Below are 11,589 nucleotides of genomic sequence, written 5' to 3'. Positions count from 1 at the left end.
CGATCATTTAGAAATTATTTTATGTTTAAGGTACGTATTCAGAGACATTTGCCCCAGCACACTGGCGACATCAAATCGAATACTGAAGAAAGCCTGGCCCAAAATTACAAGTTGATAATATAGTGTAACTGGCAATTATTGGCTTCGATGCTCTGTTGATAATGATTTCATAAAGTTAACTTAAATTTATAGAATTTGTCTAATAACCTGACATAAAGCGACTTGAAGGCATACAAAGGAGTATTTAACATTTTAAGAACCTTCGCCATTCTTTGTCAAAAGTGACGTGCTAGTTCGTTTACTCGTCAAAATAAACCAGTTTCTTGAAAATGAATAAGTCAACACTTATCCTTCAATTTTATAGTGAATTTTCTTTTCTTTCATTGAAATGTTGGACTTCTATGAACACTTCTCACCAGTAGCACAGCGGTAATTCACCGGACTTATAACGACAGAAACCCAATTTCTGTAATTGTGGTGGGCAAAACGCATTACAATCCATAAAGTATTTTGTTCTTAACTACAAACAAACATAATCTATGAATTCTGTTTAGTCGAAATGTATCTCAGGTCGCTTATCATCACCAACGTGAATTTTTTCTGCAAATAGTATTTTGTGTTTGTCTATTTTAAATAAAAGAAACAACCATACAACTTATTTGTACCTACAATGTTGTTTAAAATAAACAAAATACAGCACTAGGTGGCGCAGCCGTCAAGACAAAGAGGCTTCCAATCGAGAGGTTTAAAATCTCAAATATAGTCTTTTACGTTTCATAAATGTGGCGAAATTAAAGGAAAAGTTTTATTGTATATAAATAAATGACTAGAAAAAAATGTTCCATTATAGAGTTTGAAAGTTGTTTCGAGTATTTAAAAATTTTTTCAGACTAATTATATATTTTATTTTTACACCGTATTTATAACTACAAAGTGTTGTTACATAAGCCTTATATGAAGAGTATGGAGCATACTTACCTGGCGCTGAGAATGCCATGATCAACAAGGTGGCTTCTCCAGAGCGAGGCTCGCCCATTGCACTCTGGGTGGGTTGACCTCTGCCACTATCCCAAACTGGGACAGATGGAGCGTGTAATTTTTTGGTAGTGGGGACTGCGTTCGCGCTATCCCCTGTAGTAGAAATCGAAAAGAAGAATCCAATTTGTTATTAAAGAAATGAAGTCGTTACTAAATAATCATAAGTATTTAACCTCAAAATGTTCAATCGTACTCAATACTTCCTTTATGGGATGAATACATAATGCACAACAAATGAAACATTTCTGCTTTAGCTTAGAATGTTATTTGAAACAGTGAAGCTTACTACACTGGTATGGGAGTTAAATCCGTTCTTAAAATACAGTAGAGAGCGTAACGGTGGCATTGCAGTTAGGTTATTAATTGGTACAGGTATAAAGGTGTTCCTTTACATTGGCTGTATTTGTTGTATCAGTAGGACTTCTTTGATTTCTTATTTCTTTCCCAACCTGGTATGCTTATGTTGTGTTGGTTTCTCAATTTCGCGCAAAGCTACACCAGTAGGCTTAAGCAGTAAACTGAGGGCTTTTAACACTACAAGTTTGTTGCTCTTTGCCCTGTGGATGGAAGGCTCAGTGCAGATTTCTGGATATGTGAGTTTCCACCTAAAATTCGTGTCATACGGAATTTTAAAGGCTGTCAATGATTGGAAAACAGTGGAAGGTTTAATCCCTGTGTCACATTCTCGTTAAAATTGCCCGAGTATCTGCAGTCCTGTAGCTGCAAGTATCAAATGTGAATACATAGGGCACAGTGACCTTACTTAAGGTCGTCGCGAGAACGAGACAGCAATTTGATAATTAATCAAGACAAATTATCTTCATTCGTTATACCCTATGTATGGCCGTTACTTAAGTAATTAAATACAAATGTGACTTTATCAAACCTCACTCATTTTAACTGTAAGGCCGAATTGTGCGTTTGTGTCCCTTAAGAGGAAAATAAGTTGGATAACTCCATCCATATGGGTAATAATAGGAGCTTTTTAGGTCTCAATTATAGTTAACAATTAACTCTATACTATATACATATTGCTGTATATAAACAAACCTATTCCATATAATTTGAAGTTGCCTCTTTTATTACATTCTGGTTTTGTTTCAAAACACATGTACGGTATTTAAGACGCAAAATAGGATAAAATACAAACATAGAAAAATGTTACTGCTTATGTAGGTGAGGGTAATAATAATGTAGTTTTGGTATGTTTGAGTTTTCGAAAGCATTTGACAATGTGATACATAGAAGGCTTGTAAGAAAAAAAAAAGTCTCGAAAGATGTGGGAAATAAGTTAGCAAGTTGGGTAGAAGAGGGGTGGGATAACAAAAGCAGAGCGTTGTTACGAAAGGAGTTCAGTCAAACTAGATTAATGTCACAAGTGGGCCACTTCAGGACTCACTCTTAGGACCTTTGCTCTTTTTGATCGACATCAATGATATAGATGAAGGAATAGTCAATAAATATTTAAATTTGCAGATGATATTAATGTCTTGGTTGTTGCTAAATGTAAAGAGGATGCTACTTCTTTATTGAGCAAAGCTAATAAATGGTAGGTTTTCTTTTGTAATTATAATACACACATGATTATAATTCATAATTTGTATGGATATAATCTGATAAGTTTAGCCAGAACGAGCGAATTTTGAAGTGAGCTTCAGAGCTCGTAATAACAGAGGTAGAGAAGAAATAATACGATTTTGTAGTTGGCTTCTATATCAACTAAACCAGTTGTGTGTAGTTTTCACAAAAGATAGTGTTATTTAAAGCTCTAGACTCAGCTGTGGTAACCAATAGTGTATCGATTTTTTTTGTTCATTTCTTGGCTTGTATGCTTGTGTGTGTGTTTTATTTTGAAACAAGCAGATTGTGTGCTGTTTATTTAGCGTTGAAATTCGTCGGCACCAAGCCACAGACATCTACTGTAAAGAATCCGTGCCATATACAAAACCTGATATTGGCTATCTAATAAAATTCTAAACTTTATAAAGCATTTTGTCTCAGACTTTCCAAACGTTTTCCCACAAGTGACGTAAGACTAATAGGCCTATGAAAGCCAGACTTTCTCGAGCGTCCATTTTTAAATAGAAAATGTTGACAAAAATCTTCTATTATAAGTATGTTTTATACAGTTCTTGAAAATATAATTACCGAAAATCTTGTTCCCAAATATCTAGCACTCGGCCTACATCTGTCGTATGTTTCCACCTTGATGAAGACGTCTATCTCCTCTATCCATTCTGTGAATTCCTTTACATGCATATCACTATGTCCTCAGTTATTTGTTTTTATATACCGAACCATAACTATCGTTCACAAATTTAGCTCTGTAACTTATCAGACATTTAAATTTAAAGCTACCAATACTCGCACCTTTAAATGTTAGTCATACAGTTAAAGAGGTACATGCCAGTTACGTAATCCCTTTCAAGGACTTTGATTTGCGACTAATACGTTTACAAGGTACCTAACCTTATTCATTTGCACGTGACAGAAACTAAATATTTTGGGAAAAGCATTACGCACTCTTTATATATAATATCGCTATGAAGTGAAGGAGTTCACGCAAGTTCATTTTTAGCGATTCTTATCGAAGAATGCATTTTACTTTTACCCTTTGAGTTATTGATGATAAGCACTGATTGGCTGTAGTGTATAACGATATAACAAATTGATAATTTGAGTCTATACACTCGATATATCCGTGAAGGAGATCATGTGCTTAAAAGTGAATTCTATTACAAGCTTCAAATGATTTTGTTCTGTTTTGAATGTCGCGCAAAGCTTCACGACGTCTATCTGCGCTAGTAGTCCCTAATTTAGCAGCGTAAGACAAGAGTGAAGGCAGCTAGTCATCACCGTCAATTCTTGGGCTACACTTTTACCAACGAATAGTGGGATTGACCGTCACATTATAACGACCCCACGGCTGAAAGAGCGAGCATATTTTGGGGATGATGGGGATTCGAACCCGTGACCCTCGGATTACGAGTCGAGTGCCTAAACCACCTGGCCATGCCGAACCGCTCAGCTCCAAATGGACATACCCACAAGATCTCTTGATAGTCTACGTTTGGAGTATGATCAAATGAGTAAAATTATATACTTTTACGCGACAATCTTTTAATTTACTCAAAAAAAACAAACAACAAAAACGATAATAAAGAACCATAAAGGAGAACACGTGATTATGGCGACGTGTTATTATGAATATTTTATTATGTGAAAAATAATGGATCAGTCAACTAATAAACATTTTCCAAAACATAAATGCTTTCTAATTAATTTCAATAAAGGTTTGATTGATTCTTAAATTTTTTTCCTTTGAAATTAAAATTTTCTGCTGGCGACATTCTACTTTTAGCGCCCCAACTTTGTTATATTTCCTTGGTTTACTAGAAAAAGTAACACAAACTCAAAAGATTATGTATGTATACTTGAAAAGCTTTGCTTGTCGTCGATCATTTAGAAATTATTTTATGTTTAAGGTACGTATTCAGAGACATTTGCCCCAGCACACTGGCGACATCAAATCGAATACTGAAGAAAGCCTGGCCCAAAATTACAAGTTGATAATATAGTGTAACTGGCAATTATTGGCTTCGATGCTCTGTTGATAATGATTTCATAAAGTTAACTTAAATTTATAGAATTTGTCTAATAACCTGACATAAAGCGACTTGAAGGCATACAAAGGGTATTTAACATTTTAAGAACCTTCGCCATTCTTTGTCAAAAGTGACGTGCTAGTTCGTTTACTCGTCAAAATAAACCAGTTTCTTGAAAATGAATAAGTCAACACTTATCCTTCAATTTTATAGTGAATTTTCTTTTCTTTCATTGAAATGTTGGACTTCTATGAACACTTCTCACCAGTAGCACAGCGGTAATTCACCGGACTTATAACGACAGAAACCCAATTTCTGTAATTGTGGTGGGCAAAACGCATTACAATCCATAAAGTATTTTGTTCTTAACTACAAACAAACATAATCTATGAATTCTGTTTAGTCGAAATGTATCTCAGGTCGCTTATCATCACCAACGTGAATTTTTTCTGCAAATAGTATTTTGTGTTTGTCTATTTTAAATAAAAGAAACAACCATACAACTTATTTGTACCTACAATGTTGTTTAAAATAAACAAAATACAGCACTAGGTGGCGCAGCCGTCAAGACAAAGAGGCTTCCAATCGAGAGGTTTAAAATCTCAAATATAGTCTTTTACGTTTCATAAATGTGGCGAAATTAAAGGAAAAGTTTTATTGTATATAAATAAATGACTAGAAAAAATGTTCCATTATAGAGTTTGAAAGTTGTTTCGAGTATTTAAAATTTTTCAGACTAATTATATATTTTATTTTTACACCGTATTTATAACTACAAAGTGTTGTTACATAAGCCTTATATGAAGAGTATGGAGCATACTTACCTGGCGCTGAGAATGCCATGATCAACAAGGTGGCTTCTCCAGAGCGAGGCTCGCCCATTGCACTCTGGGTGGGTTGACCTCTGCCACTATCCCAAACTGGGACAGATGGAGCGTGTAATTTTTTGGTAGTGGGGACTGCGTTCGCGCTATCCCTGTAGTAGAAATCGAAAAGAAGAATCCAATTTGTTATTAAAGAAATGAAGTCGTTACTAAATAATCATAAGTATTTAACCTCAAAATGTTCAATCGTACTCAATACTTCCTTTATGGGATGAATACATAATGCACAACAAATGAAACATTTCTGCTTTAGCTTAGAATGTTATTTGAAACAGTGAAGCTTACTACACTGGTATGGGAGTTAAATCCGTTCTTAAAATACAGTAGAGAGCGTAACGGTGGCATTGCAGTTAGGTTATTAATTGGTACAGGTATAAAGGTGTTCCTTTACATTGGCTGTATTTGTTGTATCAGTAGGACTTCTTTGATTTCTTATTTCTTTCCCAACCTGGTATGCTTATGTTGTGTTGGTTTCTCAATTTCGCGCAAAGCTACACCAGTAGGCTTAAGCAGTAAACTGAGGGCTTTTAACACTACAAGTTTGTTGCTCTTTGCCCTGTGGATGGAAGGCTCAGTGCAGATTTCTGGATATGTGAGTTTCCACCTAAAATTCGTGTCATACGGAATTTTAAAGGCTGTCAATGATTGGAAAACAGTGGAAGGTTTAATCCCTGTGTCACATTCTCGTTAAAATTGCCCGAGTATCTGCAGTCCTGTAGCTGCAAGTATCAAATGTGAATACATAGGGCACAGTGACCTTACTTAAGGTCGTCGCGAGAACGAGACAGCAATTTGATAATTAATCAAGACAAATTATCTTCATTCGTTATACCCTATGTATGGCCGTTACTTAAGTAATTAAATACAAATGTGACTTTATCAAACCTCACTCATTTTAACTGTAAGGCCGAATTGTGCGTTTGTGTCCCTTAAGAGGAAAATAAGTTGGATAACTCCATCCATATGGGTAATAATAGGAGCTTTTTAGGTCTCAATTATAGTTAACAATTAACTCTATACTATATACATATTGCTGTATATAAACAAACCTATTCCATATAATTTGAAGTTGCCTCTTTTTATTACATTCTGGTTTTGTTTCAAAACACATGTACGGTATTTAAGACGCAAAATAGGATAAAATACAAACATAGAAAAATGTTACTGCTTATGTAGGTGAGGGTAATAATAATGTAGTTTTGGTATGTTTGAGTTTTTCGAAAGCATTTGACAATGTGATACATAGAAGGCTTGTAAGAAAAAAAAAGTCTCGAAAGATGTGGGAAATAAGTTAGCAAGTTGGGTAGAAGAGGGGTGGGATAACAAAAGCAGAGCGTTGTTACGAAAGGAGTTCAGTCAAACTAGATTAATGTCACAAGTGGGCCACTTCAGGACTCACTCTTAGGACCTTTGCTCTTTTTGATCGACATCAATGATATAGATGAAGGAATAGTCAATAAATATTTAAATTTGCAGATGATATTAATGTCTTGGTTGTTGCTAAATGTAAAGAGGATGCTACTTCTTTATTGAGCAAAGCTAATAAATGGTAGGTTTTCTTTTGTAATTATAATACACACATGATTATAATTCATAATTTGTATGGATATAATCTGATAAGTTTAGCCAGAACGAGCGAATTTTGAAGTGAGCTTCAGAGCTCGTAATAACAGAGGTAGAGAAGAAATAATACGATTTTGTAGTTGGCTTCTATATCAACTAAACCAGTTGTGTGTAGTTTTCACAAAAGATAGTGTTATTTAAAGCTCTAGACTCAGCTGTGGTAACCAATAGTGTATCGATTTTTTTTTGTTCATTTCTTGGCTTGTATGCTTGTGTGTGTGTTTTATTTTGAAACAAGCAGATTGTGTGCTGTTTATTTAGCGTTGAAATTCGTCGGCACCAAGCCACAGACATCTACTGTAAAGAATCCGTGCCATATACAAAAACCTGATATTGGCTATCTAATAAAATTCTAAACTTTATAAAGCATTTTGTCTCAGACTTTCCAAACGTTTTCCCACAAGTGACGTAAGACTAATAGGCCTATGAAAGCCAGACTTTCTCGAGCGTCCATTTTTAACTGGAAAATGTTGACAAAATCTTCTATTATAAGTATGTTTTATACAGTTCTTGAAAATATAATTACCGAAAATCTTGTTCCCAAATATCTAGCACTCGGCCTACATCTGTCGTATGTTTCCACCTTGATGAAGACGTCTATCTCCTCTATCCATTCTGTGAATTCCTTTACATGCATATCACTATGTCCTCAGTTATTTGTTTTTATATACCGAACCATAACTATCGTTCACAAATTTAGCTCTGTAACTTATCAGACATTTAAATTTAAAGCTACCAATACTCGCACCTTTAAATGTTAGTCATACAGTTAAAGAGGTACATGCCAGTTACGTAATCCCTTTCAAGGACTTTGATTTGCGACTAATACGTTTACAAGGTACCTAACCTTATTCATTTGCACGTGACAGAAACTAAATATTTTGGGAAAAGCATTACGCACTCTTTATATATAATATCGCTATGAAGTGAAGGAGTTCACGCAAGTTCATTTTTAGCGATTCTTATCGAAGAATGCATTTTACTTTTACCCTTTGAGTTATTGATGATAAGCACTGATTGGCTGTAGTGTATAACGATATAACAAATTGATAATTTGAGTCTATACACTCGATATATCCGTGAAGGAGATCATGTGCTTAAAAGTGAATTCTATTACAAGCTTCAAATGATTTTGTTCTGTTTTGAATGTCGCGCAAAGCTTCACGACGTCTATCTGCGCTAGTAGTCCCTAATTTAGCAGTGTAAGACAAGAGTGAAGGCAGCTAGTCATCACCGTCAATTCTTGGGCTACACTTTTACCAACGAATAGTGGGATTGACCGTCACATTATAACGACCCCACGGCTGAAAGAGCGAGCATATTTTGGGGATGATGGGGATTCGAACCCGTGACCCTCGGATTACGAGTCGAGTGCCTAAACCACCTGGCCATGCCGAACCGCTCAGCTCAAATGGACATACCCACAAGATCTCTTGATAGTCTACGTTTGGAGTATGATCAAATGAGTAAAATTATATACTTTTACGCGACAATCTTTTAATTTACTCAAAAAAACAAACAACAAAAAACGATAATAAAGAACCATAAAGGAGAACACGTGATTATGGCGACGTGTTATTATGAATATTTTATTATGTGAAAAAATAATGGATCAGTCAACTAATAAACATTTTCCAAAACATAAATGCTTTCTAATTAATTTCAATAAAGGTTTGATTGATTCTTAAATTTTTTTCCTTTGAAATTAAAATTTTCTGCTGGCGACATTCTACTTTTAGCGCCCCAACTTTGTTATATTTCCTTGGTTTACTAGAAAAAGTAACACAAACTCAAAAGATTATGTATGTATACTTGAAAAGCTTTGCTTGTCGTCGATCATTTAGAAATTATTTTATGTTTAAGGTACGTATTCAGAGACATTTGCCCCAGCACACTGGCGACATCAAATCGAATACTGAAGAAAGCCTGGCCCAAAATTACAAGTTGATAATATAGTGTAACTGGCAATTATTGGCTTCGATGCTCTGTTGATAATGATTTCATAAAGTTAACTTAAATTTATAGAATTTGTCTAATAACCTGACATAAAGCGACTTGAAGGCATACAAAGGGTATTTAACATTTTAAGAACCTTCGCCATTCTTTGTCAAAAGTGACGTGCTAGTTCGTTTACTCGTCAAAATAAACCAGTTTCTTGAAAATGAATAAGTCAACACTTATCCTTCAATTTTATAGTGAATTTTCTTTTCTTTCATTGAAATGTTGGACTTCTATGAACACTTCTCACCAGTAGCACAGCGGTAATTCACCGGACTTATAACGACAGAAACCCAATTTCTGTAATTGTGGTGGGCAAAACGCATTACAATCCATAAAGTATTTTGTTCTTAACTACAAACAAACATAATCTATGAATTCTGTTTAGTCGAAATGTATCTCAGGTCGCTTATCATCACCAACGTGAATTTTTCTGCAAATAGTATTTTGTGTTTGTCTATTTTAAATAAAAGAAACAACCATACAACTTATTTGTACCTACAATGTTGTTTAAAATAAACAAAATACAGCACTAGGTGGCGCAGCCGTCAAGACAAAGAGGCTTCCAATCGAGAGGTTTAAAATCTCAAATATAGTCTTTTACGTTTCATAAATGTGGCGAAATTAAAGGAAAAGTTTTATTGTATATAAATAAATGACTAGAAAAAATGTTCCATTATAGAGTTTGAAAGTTGTTTCGAGTATTTAAAATTTTTCAGACTAATTATATATTTTATTTTTACACCGTATTTATAACTACAAAGTGTTGTTACATAAGCCTTATATGAAGAGTATGGAGCATACTTACCTGGCGCTGAGAATGCCATGATCAACAAGGTGGCTTCTCCAGAGCGAGGCTCGCCCATTACACTCTGGGTGGGTTGACCTCTGCCACTATCCCAAACTGGGACAGATGGAGCGTGTAATTTTTTGGTAGTGGGGACTGCGTTCGCGCTATCCCCTGTAGTAGAAATCGAAAAGAAGAATCCAATTTGTTATTAAAGAAATGAAGTCGTTACTAAATAATCATAAGTATTTAACCTCAAAATGTTCAATCGTACTCAATACTTCCTTTATGGGATGAATACATAATGCACAACAAATGAAACATTTCTGCTTTAGCTTAGAATGTTATTTGAAACAGTGAAGCTTACTACACTGGTATGGGAGTTAAATCCGTTCTTAAAATACAGTAGAGAGCGTAACGGTGGCATTGCAGTTAGGTTATTAATTGGTACAGGTATAAAGGTGTTCCTTTACATTGGCTGTATTTGTTGTATCAGTAGGACTTCTTTGATTTCTTATTTCTTTCCCAACCTGGTATGCTTATGTTGTGTTGGTTTCTCAATTTCGCGCAAAGCTACACCAGTAGGCTTAAGCAGTAAACTGAGGGCTTTTAACACTACAAGTTTGTTGCTCTTTGCCCTGTGGATGGAAGGCTCAGTGCAGATTTCTGGATATGTGAGTTTCCACCTAAAATTCGTGTCATACGGAATTTTAAAGGCTGTCAATGATTGGAAAACAGTGGAAGGTTTAATCCCTGTGTCACATTCTCGTTAAAATTGCCCGAGTATCTGCAGTCCTGTAGCTGCAAGTATCAAATGTGAATACATAGGGCACAGTGACCTTACTTAAGGTCGTCGCGAGAACGAGACAGCAATTTGATAATTAATCAAGACAAATTATCTTCATTCGTTATACCCCTATGTATGGCCGTTACTTAAGTAATTAAATACAAATGTGACTTTATCAAACCTCACTCATTTTAACTGTAAGGCCGAATTGTGCGTTTGTGTCCCTTAAGAGGAAAATAAGTTGGATAACTCCATCCATATGGGTAATAATAGGAGCTTTTTAGGTCTCAATTATAGTTAACAATTAACTCTATACTATATACATATTGCTGTATATAAACAAACCTATTCCATATAATTTGAAGTTGCCTCTTTTTATTACATTCTGGTTTTTGTTTCAAAACACATGTACGGTATTTAAGACGCAAAATAGGATAAAATACAAACATAGAAAAATGTTACTGCTTATGTAGGTGAGGGTAATAATAATGTAGTTTTGGTATGTTTGAGTTTTTCGAAAGCATTTGACAATGTGATACATAGAAGGCTTGTAAGAAAAAAAAAAGTCTCGAAAGATGTGGGAAATAAGTTAGCAAGTTGGGTAGAAGGGGTGGGATAACAAAAGCAGAGCGTTGTTACGAAAGGAGTTCAGTCAAACTAGATTGATGCTACTTTTCTTTATTGAGCAAAGCTAATAAATGGTAGGTTTTCTTTTTGTAATTATAATACACACATGATTTCGGCTTAAGTACAGACATCTACTGTAAAGATAAGTACCATATACGAAACCTGATGTTGGCTATCTAATAAAATTCTAAACTTTATAAAGCATTTTGTCTCAGACTTTTCCAAACGTTTTTCCACAAG

At 34.8% G+C, this 11,589-nt stretch overlaps 3 non-coding genes across 3 annotated transcripts; all 3 read left to right on the top strand.

Moving 5' to 3' along the window:
* Positions 1-970: 970 nt before the first annotated feature.
* Positions 971-1,134, top strand: LOC143232908 (U1 spliceosomal RNA). Its single transcript, XR_013017868.1, has one exon. It is a non-coding gene; the product is annotated as a U1 spliceosomal RNA (small nuclear RNA).
* A 4,325-nt stretch (positions 1,135-5,459) lies between these two features.
* On the top strand, positions 5,460-5,623 carry LOC143232915 (U1 spliceosomal RNA). Its single transcript, XR_013017875.1, has one exon. It is a non-coding gene; the product is annotated as a U1 spliceosomal RNA (small nuclear RNA).
* A 4,325-nt stretch (positions 5,624-9,948) lies between these two features.
* LOC143232922 (U1 spliceosomal RNA) lies at positions 9,949-10,112 on the top strand. Its single transcript, XR_013017882.1, has one exon. It is a non-coding gene; the product is annotated as a U1 spliceosomal RNA (small nuclear RNA).
* Positions 10,113-11,589: the final 1,477 nt, after the last annotated feature.

The sequence above is a fragment of the Tachypleus tridentatus genome, chromosome 11 (assembly GCF_004210375.1).
Source record: "Tachypleus tridentatus isolate NWPU-2018 chromosome 11, ASM421037v1, whole genome shotgun sequence".
NCBI classification, from domain to species: Eukaryota; Metazoa; Arthropoda; class Merostomata; order Xiphosura; family Limulidae; genus Tachypleus; species Tachypleus tridentatus.
The sequence above is the reverse complement of the archived record's forward strand: the minus strand, read 5'-3'. Positions and strand labels throughout refer to the sequence as shown.